We start from the raw sequence: 21885 nt of genomic DNA on the forward strand, positions 1-21885 counted from the left end.
TACACCTTACAATCCTTCCATACAACAAATATAGTTGATCTATTGCTTATAGTTGAAGAAAAACAGACCAAAACACAACAAGAGTGCACACGCTGAAATGTCTCGCCTTCTTTACTAATCATTGATATTATGTTGATAGTCCTAAATATAAAGCTTTATTACAACTGTCACATAAACTTAACATTAACCAAGTAAACTAAACATTGACCAATGAACCATGAAAATGAGGTCAAGGTCAGATGAACCATGCTAGGCAGGCATGTACAGCTAACAATTCTTCCATACAACAAATATAGTTGACCTATTGCTTATAGTTTAAGAAAAACAGACGAAAACACAAAAACTTAACACTGAGCAATGAACCTTGAAAATGAGGTCAAGGTCAAATAAAACCTGCGTAACTGGCATATAGATCATAAAATACTTCCATACACCAAATATAGTTGAACTATTGCATATAGTATTAGAAAAAAAGACCAAAACTCAAAAACTTAACTTTGACCACTGAACCATGAAAATGAGGTCAAGGTAAGATGACACCTGCCAGCTAGACATGTACACCTTACAATCATTCCATACACCAAATATAGCTGACCTATTGCATGCAGTATTAGAAAGAAAGACCAAAACTCAAAAACTTAACTTTGACCACTGAACCATGAAAATGAGGTCAAGGTCAGATGACACCTGCCAGCTAGACATGTACACCTTACAATCATTCCATACACCAAATATAGTAGACCTATTGCATACAGTATAAGAAAAACAGACCAAAACACAAAAACTTAACTATAACCACTGAACCATGAAAATGAGGTCAAGGTCAGATGACACCTGCCAGTTGGACATGTACACCTTACAGTCCTTCCATACACCGAATATACTAGACCTATTGCTTATAGTATCTGAGATATGGACTTGACCACGAAAACTTAACCTTGTTCACTGATCCATGAAATGAGGTCGAGGTCAAGTGAAAACTGTCTGACGGGCATGAGGACCTTGCAAGGTATGCACATACCAAATATAGTTATCCTATTACTTATAATAAGAGAGAATTTAACATTACAAAAAATCTGAACTTTTTTTTCAAGTAGTCACTGAACCATGAAAATGAGGTCAAGGACATTGGACATGTGACTGACGGAAACTTCGTAACATGAGGCATCCATATGCAAAGTATGAAGCATCCAGGTCTTCCATCTTCTAAAATATAAAGCTTTTAAGAAGTTAGCTAACGCCGCCGCCGCCGGATCGCTATCCCTATGTCGAGCTTTCTGCGACAAAAGTCACAGGCTCGACAAAAACTAAACACTGAGAAATGAACCGTGGAAATGAGGTCAAGGTCAAATAAAACCTGCGAGACTGACATGTCCATCATAAAATATTTCCATACACCAAATATAGTTGACCTATTGCATATAGAATTAGAAAAAAGGACAAAAACTCAAAAACTTAACTTTGACCACTGAACCATGAAAATGAGGTCAAGGTCAGATGACATCTACCAGTTGGACATGTACACCTTACAATCATTCCATATACCAAATATAGTAGCCCTACTGCTTATAGTATCTGATATATGGACTTGACCACGAAAACTTAACCTTGTTCACTGATCCATGAAATAAGGTCGAGGTCAAATGAAAATTGTCTGACGGGCATGAGGACCTTGCAAGGTACGTACATACTAAATATAGTTGACCTATTGTATATAGTATTAGAAAAAAAGACCAAAACTCAAAAACTTAACTTTGACCACTGAACCATGAAAATGAGGTCAAGGTCAGATGACACCTGCCAGTTGGACATGTACACCTTTCAATCATTCCATATACCAAATATAGAAGACCTACTGCTTATAGTATCTGATATATGGACTTGACCACGAAAACTTAACCTTGTTCACTGATCCATGATATGAGGTTGAGGTCAAATGAAAATTGTCTGACGGGCATGAGGACCTTGCAAGGTATGCACATACTAAATATAGTTATCCTATTACTCATAATAAGAAAGAAATTAACATTACAAAAAATTATGACTTTTTTTTCAAGTAGTCACTGAACCATGAAAATGAGGTCAAGGACAATGGACATATGACAGACGGAAACTTCGTAACATAAGGCATCTATATACAAAGTATGAAGCATCCAGGTCTTCTAGCTTCTAAAATATAAAGCTTTTAAGAAGTTAGCTAACGCCGCCGCCGCCGCATCACTATCCCTATGTCTAGCTTTCTGCGACAAAAGTCGCAGGCTCGACAAAAATATGAAAAAAATCCCCCCAAACTTTTTGAACCCCTATTCTGGTCTTGTCACTCTACCTTAATATTCAGACTATCTCTACTGGGAGTCATTCTGGTCATGTCACTCTAACGTTAACAGTCAGACTATCTCTACTGGGAGTCATTCTGGTCATGTCACTCTAACGTTAACAGTCAGACTATCTCTACTGGGAGTCAATCTGGTCATGTCGCTCTAACATTAGCTAGACTATCTCTACTGGGAGTCATTCTAATCAAGTCTCTCTAACGTTAATAGCCACACTATCTCTACTGGGAGTCATTCTGGTCATGTCGCTCTAACATTAATAGCCAGACTATCTCTACTGGGAGTCATTCTGGTCATGTCGCTCTAACGTTAATAGCCAGACTATCTTTACTGGGAGTCATTCTGGTCATGTCACTCTAACGTTAATAGCCACACTATCTCTACTGGGAGTCATTCTGGTCATGTCACTCTAACATTAATAGCCAGACTATCTCTACTGGGAGTCATTCTGGTCATGTCGCTCTAACGTTAATAGCCAGACTATCTCTACTGGGAGTCATTCTGGTCATGTCACTCTAACATTAATAGCCAGGCTATCTCAACTCATGCTACTGGGAGTCATTCTGGTCATGTCACTCTAACGTTAATAGCCAGACTATCTCTACTGGGAGTCATTCTGGTCATGTCGCTTTAATGTTCATAGCCAGGCTATATCTACTGGGAGTCATTCTGGTCATGTCACTCTATAAATGTTATTAGCCAGACTTTCCTACTGGGAGTCATTCTGGTCATGTCGCTTTAATGTTAATAGCCAGACTATATCTACTGGGAGTCATTCTGGTCATGTCACTCTATAAATGTTATTAGTCAGACTATATCTACTGGCTGTCATTTTGTGTCATGTCACTCTAACGTTAAAAGTCAGACTATCTCTAGTGGGAGTCATTCTGGTCATGTCACTCTAATGTTGATAGCCAGACTATCTCTACAGGGAGTCATTCTGATCATGTCACTCTAACGTTAATAGTCAGACTATCTCTACTGGGAGTCATTCTGGTCATGTCACTCTAACGTTAATAGTCAGACTATCTCTACTGGGAGTCATTCTGGTCATGTCACTCTATAAATGTTAATAGTCAGACTATCTCTACTGGGAGTCATTCTGGTCATGACACTCTAATGTTAATAGCCAGACTATCTCTACTGGGAGTCATTCTGGTCATGTCACTCTAACGTTAATAGTCAGACTATCTCTACTGGGAGTCATTCTGGTCATGTCACTCTATAAATGTTAATAGTCAGACTATCTCTACTGGGAGTCATTCTGGTCATGTCACTCTAAAGTTAATAGTCAGACTATCTCTACTGGGAGTCATTCTGGTCATGTCACTCTATAAATGTTAATAGTCAGACTATCTCTACTGGGAGTCATTCTGGTCATGTCACTCTAATGTTAATAGCCAGACTATCTCTACTGGGAGTCATTCTGGTCATGTCACTCTTTAAATGTTAATAGTCAGACTATCTCTACTGGGAGTCATTTTGGTAGTGTCACTATAACATTAATAGCAAGACTATCTCTACTGGGAGTCATTCTGGTTATGTCACTCTAACGTTAATAGTCAGACTATCTCTACTGGGAGTCATTTTGGTCATGTCACTCTAATGTTAATAGCCAGACTATCTCTACTGGGAGTCATTCTGGTTATGTCACTCTAACGTTAATAGCCAGACTATCTCTACTGGAAGTCATTCCTGTCATGTCACTCTAACGTTATTAGCCAGACTATCTCTACTGGGAGTCATTCTTGTTATGTCACTCTAATGTTAATAGCCAGACTATCTCTACTGGGAGTCATTCCTGTCATGTCACTCTAATGTTAATAGCCAGACTATCTCTACTGGGAGTCATTCTGGTTATGTCACTCTAATGTCAATAGCCAGACTATCTCTAATGGGAGTCATTCCTGTCATGTCACTCTAATGTAAATAGTCAGACTATCTCTACTGGGAGTAATTCTGGTTATGTCACTCTAATGTTATTAGCCAGACTATCTCTACTGGGAGTCATTCTGGTTATGTCACTCTAATGTTAATAGCCAGACTATCTCTAATGGGAGTCATTCCTGTCATGTCACTCTAATGTTAATAGCCAGACTTTCTCTACTGGGAGTCATCATGGTTATGTCACTCTAATGTTAATAGTCAGACTATCTCTACTGGGAGTCATTCCTGTCATGTCACTCTAACGTTAATAGTCAGACTATCTCTACTGGGAGTCATTCTGGTTATGTCACTCTAATGTTAATAGCCAGACTATCTCTAATGGGAGTCATTCCTGTCATGTCACTCTAATGTTAATAGCCAGACTTTCTCTTCTGGGAGTCATCATGGTTATGTCACTCTAATGTTAATAGTCAGACTATCTCTACTGGGAGTCATTCCTGTCATGTCACTCTAACGTTAATAGTCAGACTATCTCTACTGGGAGTCATTCTGGTTATGTCACTCTAATGTTAATAGCCAGACTATCTCTACTGGGAGTCATTCTGGTCATGTCACTCTAATGATAATAGTCAGACTATCTCTACTGGGAGTCATTCTGGTCATGTCACTCTAATGTTAATAGCCAGTCTATCTCTACTGGGAGTCATTCTGGTCATGTCACTCTAATGTTAATAGTCAGACTATCTCTACTGGGAGTCATTCCTGTCATGTCACTCTAACGTTAATAGTCAGACTATCTCTACTGGGAGTCATTCTGGTTATGTCACTCTAATGTTAATAGCCAGACTATCTCTAATGGGAGTCATTCCTGTCATGTCACTCTAATGTTAATAGCCAGACTTTCTCTACTGGGAGTCATCATGGTTATGTCACTCTAATGTTAATAGTCAGACTATCTCTACTGGGAGTCTGCATGGTCATGTCACTCTAATGTTAATAGCCAGACTATCTCTACTGGGAGTCATTCTGGTCATGTCACTCTAATGATAATAGTCAGACTATCTCTACTGGGAGTCATTCTGGTCATGTCACTCTTATTTTAATAGCCAGACTATCTCTACTGGGAGTCATTCTGGTCATGTCACTCTAATGTTAATAGTCAGACTATCTCTACTGGGAGTCATTCCTGTCATGTCACTCTAACGTTAATAGTCAGACTTTCTCTACTGGGAGTCATTCTGGTTATGTCACTCTAATGTTAATAGCCAGACTATCTCTAATGGGAGTCATTCCTGTCATGTCACTCTAATGTTAATAGCCAGACGTTCTCTACTGGGAGTCATCATGGTTATGTCACTCTAATGTTAATAGTCAGACTATCTCTACTGGGAGTCTGCATGGTCATGTCACTCTAATGTTAATAGCCAGACTATCTCTACTGGGAGTCATTCTGGTCATGTCACTCTAATGATAATAGTCAGACTATCTCTACTGGGAGTCATTCTGGTCATGTCACTCTAATGTTAATAGCCAGACTATCTCTACTGGGAGTCATTCTGGTCATGTCACTCTAATGTTAATAGCCAGACTATCTCTACTGGGAGTCATTCTGGTCATGTCACTTTAAAGTTAATTGCCAGACTATCTCTACTGGGAGTCATTTCTGTCATGTCACTCTAACGTTAATAGTCAGACTATCTCTACTGGGAGTCATTCCTGTCATGTCACTCTAGCATTAATAGCCAGACTATCTTTACTGCGAGTCATTCTGGTCATGTCACTCTAACATTAATAGCCAGACTATCTCTACTGGGAGTCATTCTGGTCATGTCACTCTAACGTTAATTGCCAGACTATCTCTACTGGGAGTCATTCTGGTCATGTCACTCTAACATTTATAGCCAGACTATCTCTACTGGGAGTCATTCCTGTCATGTCACTCTAATGTTAATAGTCAGACTATCTCTACTGGGAGTCATTCCTGTCATGTCACTCTAACGTTAATAGTCAGACTATCTCTACTGGGAGTCATTCCTGTCATGTCATTCTAAAGTTAGTAGCCAGACTATCTCTACTGGGAGTCATTCTGGTTATGTCACTCTTAACTTTATATCCAGACTATCTCTACTGGGCCTCATTCTGGTTATGTCACTCTAACTTTAATAGTCAGACTATCTCTACTGGGAGTCATTCCTGTCATGTCACTCTAACCTTATTAGCCAGACTATCTCTACTGGGAGCCATTCTGGTTATGTCACTCTAACGTTAATAGCCAGGCTATCTCTACTGGGAGTCATTCTGGTCATGTCACTCTAATGTTAATAGCCAGACTCGGTGGCCGAATGGTCTAAGTAGTTACTACTGTAATCACTAGCATGACTAGCCAGTCAACACTGAGGTTGTGAGTTCGAACCCCGCTCGTGCGGGTGCACTCGACTCCAATCCTAATTGACTAGGATTGTCAGTTTTCCTATCGAAGGTCGGTGGTTTTCTCGGGCACTCCGGCTCCCTCCACCAATAAAAACTGGCTGCCAGGAAATAGCACAAAAGCGGTGCTTAAAAGTGGTGTTAAAACACCAAAAAATCAAATCAAATCAAATCAGACCAGCTCTACTGGGAGTCATTTTGTGTCATGTCACTCTAATGTTAATAGCCAGACTATCTCTAATCTGTTTAAACTCATAAAAAACAATAAATCATGATGTTGGGTTTTCTCATGTGAATTGTTTTACAATTTCTTATGTCTGGCTTTTATAGCTTGTGGTACGGGTTTTACTGTAAAACAATAAATCATGATGTTGGGTTTTCTCATGTGAATTGTTTTACATCTTCTTATGTCTGACTTTTATAGCTTGTGGTACGGGTTTTACTGTAAAACAATAAATCATGATGTTGGGTTTTCTCATGTGAATTGTTTTACAATTTCTTATGTCTGACTTTTATAGCTTGTGGTACGGGTTTTACTGTAAAACAATAAATCATGATGTTGGGTTTTCTCATGTGAATTGTTTTACATTTTCTTATGTCTGTCTTTTATAGCTTGTGGTACGGGTTTTACTGTAAAACAATAAATCATGATGTTGGGTTTTCTCATGTGAATTGTTTTACATTTTCTTATGTCTGTCTTTTATAGCTTGTGGAATGGGTTTTACTGTAAAACAATAAATCATGATGTTGGGTTTTCTCATGTGAATTGTTTTACATTTTCTTATGTCTGTCTTTTATAGCTTGTGGAATGGGTTTTACTGTAAAACAATAAATCATGATGTTGGGTTTTCTCATGTGAATTGTTTTACATTTTCTTATGTCTGTCTTTTATAGCTTGTGGTATGGGTTTTACTGTAAAACAATAAATCATGATGTTGGGTTTTCTCATGTGAATTGTTTTACATTTTCTTATGTCTGACTTTTATAGCTTGTGGTATGGGTTTTACTGTAAAACAATAAATCATGATGTTGGGTTTTCTCATGTGAATTGTTTTACATTTTCTTATGTCTGACTTTTATAGCTTGTGGTATGGGTTTTACACTAAATCCCATTTCAGATTCTGTGTACGGAATGATTATCTGAGGGTAGCCAATTAACAAAATCGCTCTAGACACAGAATCACAAAAGGGATAAGAGTTTAGCTCATTGTTGGAGGCCGTATGATGACTTTCTGTTGATATAAAATCTACACTATTTGGCTTCTGGTGAATAATTGTCTCATTGGTATTAGGGGACAATCATTTCATTTTTTTGGGGGGTGGGGCAAGGAAGAAGGGGAGAAGGATTTTCAAAATGATTATCCTGGCCTATAAGAGCTGAGAATAAATAGCTTTTGCAAGACTGGATGAACATGTATATTCTGCAACACAAAATGAAGGAAATAATTGTGTACAAAAGTGAAAAAATGAGCATGTGTAGTGTAGCAACACCTGAATACGATGGGAAGATATATCAACAAAATAACAAGAGCCTCTCGTGAGCCTCAATCGCTCACCTGGTAAAAAATAGGCCATTTTGAACTTTTTCTTTAGGGAGCTACCATTTGATTTTTATGGGGGGGGGGGGGGGCTAGGATGAAATTTAAAAAAAAAGGGCAGGACATGTACAGTAGTTTTGAGTAAAAAAACTAGAGGCTCTCAAGAGCCTGTGTTGCTCACCTGTATTTACTGATGCTTTGGAAATCATGTAAAATAAGGTTAAAATCATAATTAATAGTATTAGATATTAGATATTATAATGATATCTAAGATAATAACAAAATACTGCAAAATTTTAGTAAAATTACTAACTCAGGGGCAGCAACCCAACAACGGGTTGTCAGATTCGTCTGAAAATTTCAAGGCAGATAAATCTAAACCTGATGAACATTTTTGCCACCTGTCAGATTTGCTCTAAATGCTTTAGTTTCAGAGATATAAACCAAAAACTGCATTTTACCCCTATGTTCTATTTTTAACCAAGTCGGCCATGATGGTTGGAAGGCGGGGTCATCGGACAAATTTTTTAAACTAGATACCCTAATAATGATTATGGCCAAGTATGGTTAAATTTGTCTCAGTAGTTTCAGAGAAGAAGATTTTTGTAAAAGATTACAAAAATTTACGAAAAATTGTTAAAATTGACTATTAAGGGCAATAACTCCTAAAGGGGTCGACTGACAATTTTGGTCAAAACAACTTATTTGTAGATCTTACTTTGCTGAACATTATTGCTGTTTACAGTTTATCTCTATCTATAATAATATTCAAGATAATAACCAAAAACTGCAAAATTTCCTTAAAATTACCAATTCAGGGGCAGCAACCCACAAACAGGTTGTCAGATTTGTCTGAAAATTTCAGGGCAGATAGATCTTGACCTGATAATCAGTTTTATCCTGTCAGATTTACTCTAAATGCTTTGGTTTCAGAGATATAAGCCAAAATCTACATTTTACCCCTATGTTCTATTTTTAGCCATGGCGGCCATCTTGGTTAGTTGGCAGGGTCCTCGGACACATTTTTTAAACTAGATACCCTAATGATGATTGTGGCCAAGTTTGGTTAAATTTGGCCCAGTGGGTTCAGAGGAGAAGATTTTTGTAAAAAGCTAACGACGACGGACGACAAGTGATGAGAAAAGCTCACTTGGCCCTTCGGGCCAGGTGAGCTAAAAAATTGGTTGGTTCGGGTAACATGTCCAAAAAATTTAGGTGGGGTAGGTAGGCATTTTTATTTTTTAGCAAGTATTACAACGTAATATTACAAAGCTTTTAGTTTATGATTATTTGATAACTAAAGAAAATAAGTTTTTGATTACCAAAGCAAATATTTAATCATTATATGATTATGTTGGCAAAAATTTGGTGATTATGCTATTACTGGTTCCTCCCCATGAGGGCCCTCGTTTGTTTTTTTCGATTTGTCACAGATGGATGGATAAACAGAAAGACAGACGACTGGATGCTCAAAGTCGTTACTGTTGGACGTTCACAAAAGTCTAAAGAGGTCTTTAAAACCAATGTATTGGTTACATTATTTCTCTCATGTTTTGAAAAGTTTTATAAAAACATTTATTTCAAAAGAATATTCGTGATATCAATAAGTTCATCTGCCTCTTCCGCAGTAAGAATGTCCAACTCTTAACCTCTTCTACTTGATTTTCTAGCAATAAATTTAAACACAATGCTGCTGAATTCATTTTCCTTATCACTTTCAATAATTTCGCATAGTAGTGTTGATACATATTCATGTTTTGATAAACGTATTACATGTATTAGTTTCATAAATAAATAGCCAATAACATCATTGTCAAATAGCCACTCGTCTACAAGACATTTCATTCGGGCGATTGTTTTCTGTACATTTCGCAAAAAAGTCCTAAACATGCTAAACATGTAGACATTCTGTAAAGAAAGAGAAATAGATTGTCTTGCCATCCCGGGGATGACGTTTTCAGTTTTTGACCTATTGAAGATGTGTGCAAGTTGCCAACTGGAGTCGAAATCAGACTTGTAAACGCATTATCATGATTATGTTCGTAATATGCAAAATGAAAACAAAACAAATAAACCCAAATCAACACTTTATTGATATAAATGTATCGGATTGAAACTAATAATGCTAGATTATAAGAGAGTTTTGTTTATTTCCGTCATCATGGTATTGACATATGCACCACTGCACGTGTTAGTTGTTCAAAATATTTTGTGTCCGCATTTCGGCTACCATATTTATTTCTGGTGGTGAAAATGCGGACACTTGCTTATTCCTATTTTACAATCAAAATTTAGACAAATCAGTAAAAATAATTAAAAGAAATGTTTCCTTGCATAAAATACGCAATGCATGCCTATTGCTTTTCAACACATAAATTGCCATTCTTACATGAACAACTGTGTATTCCAGAGCTCCAGATAAGAATTCACAAATTGGGGTTTTTACCCACCATTTTTTAATGTAATTGAGTGATAAAGTTTTTTAATTGCATCATCAATTCCAATTCACCCCTCAAGCAAATATCAAATTGGGTTTTTCACCACCAAGCCCCTTAATGTATTGGGTTTTTTCATCAACACAATATTGAATATTTAGACATTTTATAATCGCATTTTATCAAACCGAGATGTTCATCCATCTTAAATATGTTTCTTTCTTTGTATATGCGATAGCTGTTTTATTTGGTTTATACACTGACGAGCAATTGTAGGTTAAATTTGTGTCTGGTTTTAACCGTTCTGCCAGTTTTGTAATTTCTCACAACTTATATAAACTGCAGCTGGTGTCACTAGTTGGGCAGTAACTAATTACCTTTCTAGATCACATATGATCACCCTACAGTTTAGTTGGAGTAGGTATAGCTACGTGTTTAGATTTTTTTGTAATATTATATGTGAACATAAGGTGCTGTAAGATAGTGTTGCCACTCCTACCACCTAATTGCCAGAACTACTTAAAAAAAAGTAGTTCCCAGATTGAAGACATACCCCCAAAAACCTTGACCAGGTTCATGATAGGGTGGTTTAATGATTCATTTTAAATTTACAAATAATCCGGCAACATCAATTAATTAAATGACAATATTTCACTGCACTTGCCAATTAGACAACTATCTTAAGCATACAATTAGACCAAAACCAAAGAAAGGACCAAGCTACATTGACGTAAAAACGGATATGTGTGTTCACTCATCAACTAAAATAATAGACCGAATTATCTGTTTTGTCACAAAAGCACCATAAAAAAAAAAAGCTTTTGAACGACAGATAATTCGGTCTACTAAAATGACAAAATAATATATATTCAATTATACTTGAATGTTTTTGTTTATTTTAATTTAAATAAATCTGGGTTAAGTTTTTCCTTATAATTGTTATTAGAACTTTTGGTTCCGATGCTTTCCAGCTACATATGATGTCATAATTAATTTGGCCTTACATTGTTCCAACTGAGCATGCTGAGTTTATTGACGAAACCCCGTGTTTGTTCTAACAATGTTCTCGTAAAGGCATGCAAACACACCCGTGCTTTCGATGGACTCTTCATAAAAACACTAGCTGAGTCTTGTTATCATCATAGTAATCCCTCAGCTATCAAAAAGAAGCTGAAACCATTCAATACTTTTACCGGACATTTACTTTCGTTTTAATTCATTGTGTGTTATGATAAAACCCGAGCAATTCGAAAAGATTATAACAACTTGACAAACCCTAATTGGATAAACGCAGAGAAGATCGAAATGTTTTCATCAACACGTGCGAAAGGACATTTCCAATTATAAATATTATAAAAATAGATTTACGCACGACTATGTAAAAGATAAGGGTAAATAACGCAAACGATAGCGAATAAAAGCGTAAAGAACTCATGGTTTGGCATATAATAGGGTTTTCTTTTGAATGTATTGGGTTTTAGAACGCTGCAATGGTCAATTGCATTGGGTTTTTAATTATTTTTATTGCGTGATCACGCAAATACGCAGCTTATCTGGAGCTCTGGTATTCAACGTGACACGCTGATTTTGGACCTTTTTCAAAATTTCCCGGTTTTCAAACTTGTTGACATACTATTTATAGCATGCAATTTCAATCACATGACACAAAAGTAAATCGTTAGCAATAGACATGATAACCTTATTTCAACAAAATAGAGATTCAATAGCAAACAAAACACCATTATTTCTTATATCTATTTTATTTAAATTTTTCATAATTTTATTGAAAAGTGAGATATTCGTTTTCCGTCCGCATATCGGTGCTGTCCGCAATTAGGCGATTTTCCCCTACTCTGTGCAATTTGTGAACTGTCTCTGTACCGACCGTCACGTGCAAGACCTTATTGGGTAGTCAATGATATACTAGTTAGAGGTGGATTTGGGGGAAAAACTTGGTTATTTAGGGAATCACTGGAGTATGACTGGAAGCGGACCCCCTCTTTATAGTCAGTCAGTACCAGTGGATCCGCCACTGCTTGTAAACTATGACTATTTAGTATTGCATGTGTATAATTTACTGTTGTTTGGAACTAGGACCACCACTGCACCAGCTGAGATATCTTTGAGTATGTTTGACAAAAACCGTCTATTCTTACCATTTCTTTCACAATCGTTACAGGAAACATACTTTGACAGGCGGCGGGAAACTAATATCTACTTGGCATAATATACAACTCGTTTCAGGACTTGTTTCCGGAAATTTTTCTGATAGGATTTTTTTAAAGTAAGACAGTCAGGTTGCAGTCTAAACTGGACCCCTGTTGTGTTCACTTATCGCTACACTGACCCCTTCGGTGCGAAGCTATAGATGGAACGGCGGACCAGTTTAGTTGCAGTCGTACTGGTTGATCCAGGGGTACGTAGAGGGCGTACGCTACACTTTGATCGTCAAAACAGTTTCTCATTGTTCTCACGATTTATATGATTATAAAAACGTTAACAAAAAATTCCGCTCTAAATACACCTTATAAAATATGAGCCTCCTCATGGGGTTTTTGATTATGTGATTCATATTGCGACAAAAAATTTGTGATTATGTGATTACTTGGACACCCCCATGAGGGGCCTCCCTTATCGCTTTTTGTCCGTCATTACTGGACATCACATAGCCTTTGATTCCCGAAAAAAAAATTGATGTCACAATAGAAAATGTCTGACGCCACAAAGGAAAAGTGATTGTTGTATTACGTCAATAATTCAAGTGTCGCAGATTCCGAAATAGCGAAAAGATCTGTTTCCGCTCGTCGGTAGTAGATATATTCCGTTTTCTGAAATAACGCCGCCTGGACACGCCCTGAGTCTTGTATATTGACTGCTCCAGTCTTGTCTAGACTAGTCTTATATGGTAAACAAATAATTAAAAATGCTGCATAGAAACAATTTCATAATGGGACATTTCAATCAGAGACATATAATATAATTGTATTATATGTCTCTGTTCCAATTAAGATATGAAAAGCCGGGGGGAATATACCTTGTCAAAGACCCCCTAAGAAAAATTTCAGGCAAATTTCAATATCTCATGTGCTTAATTTTGTTTTAAACCCCTCAGATGCCATATTGTGCCAGCATTTCCTCAATTTTACATATTAAGACAACAAAAGACCCATCAGAAACAAAAATGGGCACCCTTCAGATATATTTTGAGCCAATCGGGCCTAAGAAATGGCTTTTGATATCCCTCAGGAAAAAACATCCACCCCTTTTAAGATATTAAATGACTCTGAATTGTCCAATGCACTAGTACTAAATGTGATCATGTGAACAGTTTTCTTGAAAGAAAACAAAAAATGCTGCATTCTAAAACATTATTTGCTTTGCAGTATGAAGATCACATAGAAAAAATGAAGAAAAAAATCTGACATTTGGTCGTCAATCGGCAATACTTATACAAATAAGTTATCAGTGACCGCTGTCGACAATAAACTAGCAATTGATAGTAATATAAGGGACTTATCATCTTTTATCTGGGAGGGGGGCTGGTCAAAATGCAGGGGGATCAAGTTTTTTTCTGTATGTGGAAAAGGGGGGTTCAATTTCTTTTATAAATTCAATGTGGGGGGATCAATATTTTTTGCACATCGAAATAAGTAGTTCACATTCTTCAACGGAAATAAAATAAAAATAAATCAAAATATATTTTTAACACCATTCATATACAATTAAGTAAGACAGCACAAGACTTTAGTGATGTAGGATCTGAAGCTGCCATTTTGTGTCATTTTGTCCCATATAAAATGCATAGGTGCTTCATAATCCGAATAATTTAGTCGTTATATTTCACTCACTTCGATCACTAAATTAACAAGCATTACTGCCAAGTTTTGTTATAATTAGCTTAATAGTTTGAGAGAAATTAAGTTTAAATTAAAACGAAATCTACAGCGATTTGTGCAAAATTTTGTCCAAAAATACAAATCACGCCGCATCATGGAAGAATATAGTGTAGAGCAATAAATTCCCCAATAAATGATTTTAAAATATTCATCTAATCTGCATACAAACAGTTGAATATATTGATACAACAGATGATTCTGAGATGATGAACAACACTAATGTATCTTTTTGTTTCATTACAAGATCGCTTTGAGTCCATTTATACCTCTCACTCCCTCAAAATTTGTACTTTTTAGGCTAATAAATCAAAATCTTGAGGTTACTATCAAACATTTATGAATGAAATGTGACAATAAATGAGTAATTGAATTGTTCAAGCTGTAAGCATGAACTATCCATATAAAAGTTTAGCGACCCAATGGAGGTTTCAATAAGGCCTTACGTAAAAATTTAAGTTTAAGCAGCGTTTAAGAGAGGGACATATAATAGATCCCTCTAAGTAAATAATGTGTTGTTACTGTTTCAAAGTTTACTTTTTAATGTATATTTTTACAGAGTTACTTAGGATAAAGTTTCCTTAATAGCCCAATATAGGAAATTAGAAAAAAAGTCGGAAAAAGCTATTCAAAGCACTGGCTTGCTCTACCTACTAATATTCATGGAAGAGCCCTATTGCAAGGCAATTTTCACTCCAATGTGTTTTTGGACTCAATACACTGAGAATATTTCATTTTCAATATTTTCGTAAAATAACATGATACGTGTTTTGGATGTTAAAATTTTGGCATGTTTAATAATAGAGGGGGGATCACAATTTTTAAATGTTTTTACGGGGAGGGGGGGGATCAAATAAAAATAGGGAAATATTATGGGGGGGATCAAGAAATTTTGTATGATTCACTTCAAATGACCAACCCCAACCACCCCCCACCCCCCCCCCCCCCCCCCCAGGTAAAAAATGATAAGTCCCTAAATCGTAAACAAACGTTGTTTGTAGTAAATTGATGGAAGTATAACACAGAAAATCACAAAAAAAATTATTACAATTAAAAGAAAACAAAAAATAATTTTGAAATAAGGAGGAGGGCAAAAAAAAAATGTCCTGTCTATAAGTTCAATGACACTCCGGAAGGCGCCTGCTACTAAAAATAGTACTCTAGATAGATGCTGATTTTCTCTTTACTAAGCATTTTATGTCATGTCAATGTTGTTTACTTTTTAAAATATTTTTTTAATAAACAATGTTTAACTATACCCCAGAAAAAGACGAATGATTTGTGCTTAAAGCTTTAATTGTTGTTTTAAGTGTAGGTGTTGTCATGCAGAGGAAATAAATCAATAAAACAGAGGCGAAAGATACCAGAGGGACATTCAAACTCATAAGCCAAAAACAAACTGACAACGCCATGGCTAAAAAAGAATGGACCAACAGACAAATAATAGTACACAAAAACATAGAAAACTAAAGACTGAGCAACACGAACCCCATAAAAACTGAGGTTGATCTCAGGTGCTCCGGAAGGATAAACAGATCCTGCTCCACATGTGGCACCCGTCGTGTAGCTCATGTAAGTACAAATCCGGTAATAAGTCTAATTCGGTAGGTCACATTCAGGAAAATAATTTATGTCTAGGCCACCTGACTGGATCATTCAAATGGTATAATCAATGTTACACCCCAGTTCTATTGTTATACTTCATAGTTTCTATTTCTGAAACAAGTGTAAATTGAATAGATCTATTGTAACGAATAACAATGGATTTTGACCACAGGGTGTGACGAGCGGGGTTTCTGGAAACCCCTGCTTCTACATCCCGCAAACAAAGTCCATTGTTATTCGTAACAATAGAAATTGATTATTTTTTAAATAGCACGAACATAAGAAATAACTAATAGTGTTCACTACAAATTGTTTCATGATATTAAAAAAAAAACCACATTTTAGGAAATTCCAATAATTAAGCATCCATATGGAATTCAAAAATAATCCTTTAAATACTCTTAAATTTGCTTGAAGGTAATTTTTTTTATCCCAGCCATATGTCTCTATTCTAAAGCATTGATCTTTTAAAAAAAATGGGGATTCTAACTCCCGTACCCCCCCCCCCCCCCCTTACCCAGTGGCCGATCCGGGGTTTGGGGGTTCCGCGGATTGGACCCGACTTTTATTTAAAAGATCAATGCATTTGAATGGTTGGACCCCCCTTTTTCTCTTGAGTTGGGAACCCCCGGCTTGATCAGCCCCTGATCCCCCCCCCAAAAGGGAGTTCCTCAATATTAAATATTGTATGTTGAGCGTGTCTGGTAGTCGGGTTTCTAATGCAGATACACATATCCCTTAGTATGTTCGAATATGAATGTTTGTTTATTCTCGAGAAGAGGGGGGGGGGGGGGGGGGGGGGTTGTTTTTGATAAAATCGTAAGATAGAAAATACAGTTATGATTACCTTTATTAAACTGATACAGGTAAGTACTTTGGGTTATAATATTGCCTTTATCTTTAGTCTCTTCTACCAAATCCAACGCTTGCCACAAAATGTCGTCCGTCTTATACCCGTCCATATTGACAATTAACTGTATACCAGGAGCATGATGTATTTTTTGATTGTAATAAGAATACACGTAACACTCAACCTTGACCTGCTGATCCACATAAGCACATGGATTTAACGGGAATATGCAAAACAACTTTACATTTGTAAAATATACTCACTTGTCAAAGTTTGAACGAAGATAACCAAAGAAAGGTTACTAGTGGGGTTTCATGTAATAAAAAAAAAATTCTTATAAATCATGGTTTAATATTGTCTTTCGTTTTGTTTTTTTTTTTCATTTAATAATCAATGTTAACAAATATAGGGTTTAGAATGGGGTGTAAGTTAGTTATACACCTCGGGATACGGCGTGTCTGGATAAGAAACCCCTCCGGCCTCCGGCCGACGGGGTTTCTTATCCAGACACACCTATCCCTCGGTGTATAACTATTACATACATTTGCGTGTACAATGAATAAGGAAGTTATGTTTAATTCTCGTTAGATGGACCTTTAAATAGATTTACCTTTGTAAGCTACCTATTGAAAGAGCACTGATAGCTATCACTAGTTAATCAAGTCATTTACGGGGCGATACACAAAGACGATTGAAAAACCTGTAAGACTTGTTTATAAGTTTATTTTAAACTAATAAATATGTGCATCTTATAAGGCTTAGCAAGTTTGTTTTATGAAGTCCAGCTTTTCTATTTGGTTTACTATGAATTGAATTAAATAACTTGGTAAAATAGTTACTTGAAAAGTTGTCTTCTTACATTTCAGAATGAGGTCCTCAAAGAGGACATATATACGTGTAAAATATGATATCTTTCACCAGTGGCAGATCCAGGACTTTGATAAAGGGAGGAAGATACGGAGGAGTAGATTAAAAAGCAGGCTGTCAAAACTTTAAAAAAAAAGAGCTAAAAACACATTTTTCAACATAAGATGCATCCTTGATACGCCCATGTTCACGAAAATCTACAATATTATTTTCTTCTCATGAAGGTCATTTAATGTAACACACAAATATAGATTTTACGATACCAATATTACTGTCTGAATAATGAAAAGTAAAATAACAAAAATGCCGAGCTCCATGGAAAATTCAAATCGTAAAGTCCCTTATCAAATGGCAAAATCAAAAGCTCAAACACATCAAACAAACGGAAAACAACTTTCATATTAATATTATTCAACAGAACTAACTAAAATTACCTTTAAAAATAGTCCTCTTGGTCAGAGACATATAATACATTTGTATTATATGTCTCTGTCTTGGTTAAAAAGAATTTCCATTTTCGTTTCCTTTATAAATATTACCGATTGTCGACAAGTCATTTCTACATACGGGTATCTAGTATGTAATACAATACCAATCAATGCAATGCAATATATGTTTATTGAACCGATAACAAACGATCAACTTTAATAGAGTTTTGTACGAAAAAGTATTAGCGCAATGCAAACTTTTTTATGCTTCTTCCTATGTTAGCGTTTACTTATAACGCGAACCTTTACGAAATAACGCAAACATTTGAGTCATCTTATTTTTTATTTAGATTTCGAGGGAAGCAGTTGTTAAAAATAGAGGAAGCAGTGGCAGGAAGCCACGTGCATTAATTTGTATCACTCTTTACAATTATTACAAAGTGAAATTCTAGAGTGTTAAGCACAAAATCATGGCATAATAATGCACAGAACAAAGAAAATTGGGTAAATTGAAGTTGTATCGAAAAGAAAATTAAAAACCTAACTGTTATTGAGGATCTGGATGGGGGTCCTTCATTTCTGTATTCTTTAATTTTTTAGGTCATTTTCTCTATTCTTTTTATGTTTTAGCTTTCCATTATTCTCTGTTCTTTATGTTTTAGCAACCCATTATTCTCTGTTCTTTATGTTTTAGCAACCAATTATTCTCTGTTCTTTATGTTTTAGCTTTCCATTATTCTCTATTCTTTATGTTTTAGCAACCCATTATTCTTTGATCTTTATGTTTTAGCAACCTGTTATTCTCTATTCTTAACTTTTTTGCCCTATTTTTCTCTTTCCTTTTTTTTTTTGCCATTTATTCTGCACATTTTACTCAAGAATTAGTTTATATTTAATTTTGCCCATTGCCTATATCTGTAACGGTGAATAACAAAAGGATATATCTCAACACTACTACACAAGAAAAGAATGTAGTAATGAAATACACCAATATTATTATTCTTTTGACATAACTACACAAGTAATGTCAACAGATTTTTATTGAAAGCCCAATGACAGACACTGATATCTTTCTTTTGACCATACTACACAAGAAAGGAACTTAGTAATGTCAACAGATTTGTACTGTAAGCACAATGACAAACACCAATATTTTCCTCTTGAAACTACTACACAAATAAGATTGAGTAATGTCAACAGATTTGTACTGTAAGTCCAATTGCAGACGCTGATATCTTTCTCTTGACCATACTACACAAGTTAAGAACTGAGTCGTGTCAACAGATTTGTACTGTAAGCCCAATGACAGACACTGATATTTTCCTCTTGACACTACTACACAAGTAAGGAACGGAGTAATGTCAACAGATTTGTGCTGTTAGCCCAATAACAGACACTGATATCTTTCTCTTGACCATACTACACAAGTGAGGAACAGAGTAATGTCAACAGATTTGTACTGTAAGCCCAATGACAGACACTGATATCTTTCTCTTGACCATACTACACACGTGAGGAACGGAGTAATGTCAACAGATTTGTACTGTAAGCCCAATAACAGACACTGATATCTTTCTCTTGACCATACTACACAAGTGAGGAACGGAGTAATGTCAAACGATTTGTGCTGTAAGCACAATGACAAACACCAATATTTTCCTCTTGACACTACTACACAAGTAAGATTGAGTAATGTCAACAGATTTGTACTGTAATCCCAATGACAGACCCGTATATCTTTCTCTTGACCATACTACACAAGTGAGGAACGGAGTAATGTTAACATATTTGTACTGTTAGCCCAGTGACAGACACTGATATCTTTCTCTTGACCATACTACACAATTTAGGAATTTAGTAATGACAACAGATTTGTACTGTAATCACAATGACAAACACCAATATTTTCCCCTTGACACTACTACACAAGTAAGGAATGTAGTAATGTCAAGAGATTTGTACTGTAAGCCCAATGACAAACACCAATATTTTCCTCTTGACACTACAACACAAATAAGAAATGAAGTAATGTCAACGGATTTGTACTGTAAGCCCAATGACAAACACCAATACTTTCCTCTTGACACTACAACACAAGTAAAGAATGTAGTAATGTCAACAGATTTGTACTGTAAGCCCAATGACAAACACCAATACTTTCCTCTTGACACTACAACACAAGTAAGGAATGTAGTAATGTCAACAGATTTGTACTGTAAGCCCAATGACTAACACCAATAATTTCCTCTTGACACTACAACACAAATAAGAAATGAAGTAATGTCAACGGATTTGTACTGTAAGCTCAATGACAAACACCAATACTTTTCTCTTGACACTACAACACAAGTAAGGAATGCAGTTATGTCAACAGATTTGTACTGTAAGCCCAATGACAAACTCCAATACTTCCCTCTTGACACTACAACACAAATAAGAAATGAAGTAATGTCAACGGATTTGTACTGTAAGCCCAATGACAAACACCAATACTTTCCTCTTGACACTACAAAACAAGTAAGAAATGAAGAAATGAAGTAATGTCAACAGATTTGTACTGTAAGCCCAGTGAAAAACTCCAATACTTTCCTCTTGACACTACAACACAAGAAAGAAATGAAGTAATGTCAACAGATTTGTACTGTAAGCCCAATGACAAACACCAATACTTTCCCCTTGACACTACAACACAAGTAAGGAATGTAGTAATGTCAACAGATTTGTACTGTAAGCCCAATGACAAACATCAATAATTTCCTCTTGACACTACAACACAAGTAAGAAATGTAGAAATGTCAACAGATTTGTACTGTAAGCCCAATGACAAACACCAATACTTTCCTCTTGACACTACTACACAAGTAAGGAATGAAGTAATGTCATCAGATTTGTACTGTAAGCCCAATGACACACTCCAATACTTTCCTCTTGACACTACTACACAAGTAAGGAATGAAGTAATGTCATCAGATTTCTACTGTAAGCCCAATGACTAACTCCAATACTTTCCTCTTGACACTACAACACAAGTTAGAAATGAAGTAATGTCAACAGATTTGTACTGTAAGCCCAATGACTAACACCAATACTTTCCTCTTGACACTACAACACAAATAAGAAATGAAGTAATGTCAACGGATTTGTACTGTAAGCTCAATGACAAACACCAATACTTTTCTCTTGACACTACAACACAAGTAAGGAATGCAGTTATGTCAACAGGTTTGTACTGTAAGCCCAATGACAAACTCCAATACTTCCCTCTTGACACTACAACACAAATAAGAAATGAAGTAATGTCAACGGATTTGTACTGTAAGCCCAATGACAAACACCAATACTTTCCTCTTGACACTTCAACACAAGTAAGGAATGTAGTAATGTCAACAGATTTGTACAATAAGCCCAATGACAAACTCCAATACTTTCCTCTTGACACTACAACACAAGTAAGGAATGTAGTAATGTCAACAGATTTGTACTGTAAGCCCAATGACAAACTCCAATACTTTCCTCTTGACACTACAACACAAGTAAGAAATGAAGTAATGTCAACAGATTTGTACTGTAAGCCCAATGAAAACATCAATAATTTGCTCTTGACACTACAACACAAGTAAGG

The 21885-nt window shown here is 36.0% G+C and overlaps 1 protein-coding gene across 43 annotated transcripts in view; it reads right to left on the reverse strand.

Annotated features, from left to right (window-relative positions):
- LOC127731938 (uncharacterized) overlaps positions 1-18405 on the reverse strand; it is a 122598-nt gene extending 104193 nt beyond the window's left edge. For all 43 annotated transcript variants that reach the window (XM_052240866.1, XM_052240844.1, XM_052240837.1 and 40 more), the window contains exon 1: positions 18270-18405. The gene's annotated coding sequence lies outside the window, so the exon portion shown is untranslated. The remainder of the gene's footprint in view (positions 1-18269) is intronic.
- Positions 18406-21885: the final 3480 nt, after the last annotated feature.

This window comes from Mytilus californianus, unplaced genomic scaffold, assembly GCF_021869535.1.
Source record: "Mytilus californianus isolate M0D057914Y unplaced genomic scaffold, xbMytCali1.0.p SCAF_21, whole genome shotgun sequence".
Taxonomy (NCBI): domain Eukaryota; kingdom Metazoa; phylum Mollusca; class Bivalvia; order Mytilida; family Mytilidae; genus Mytilus; species Mytilus californianus.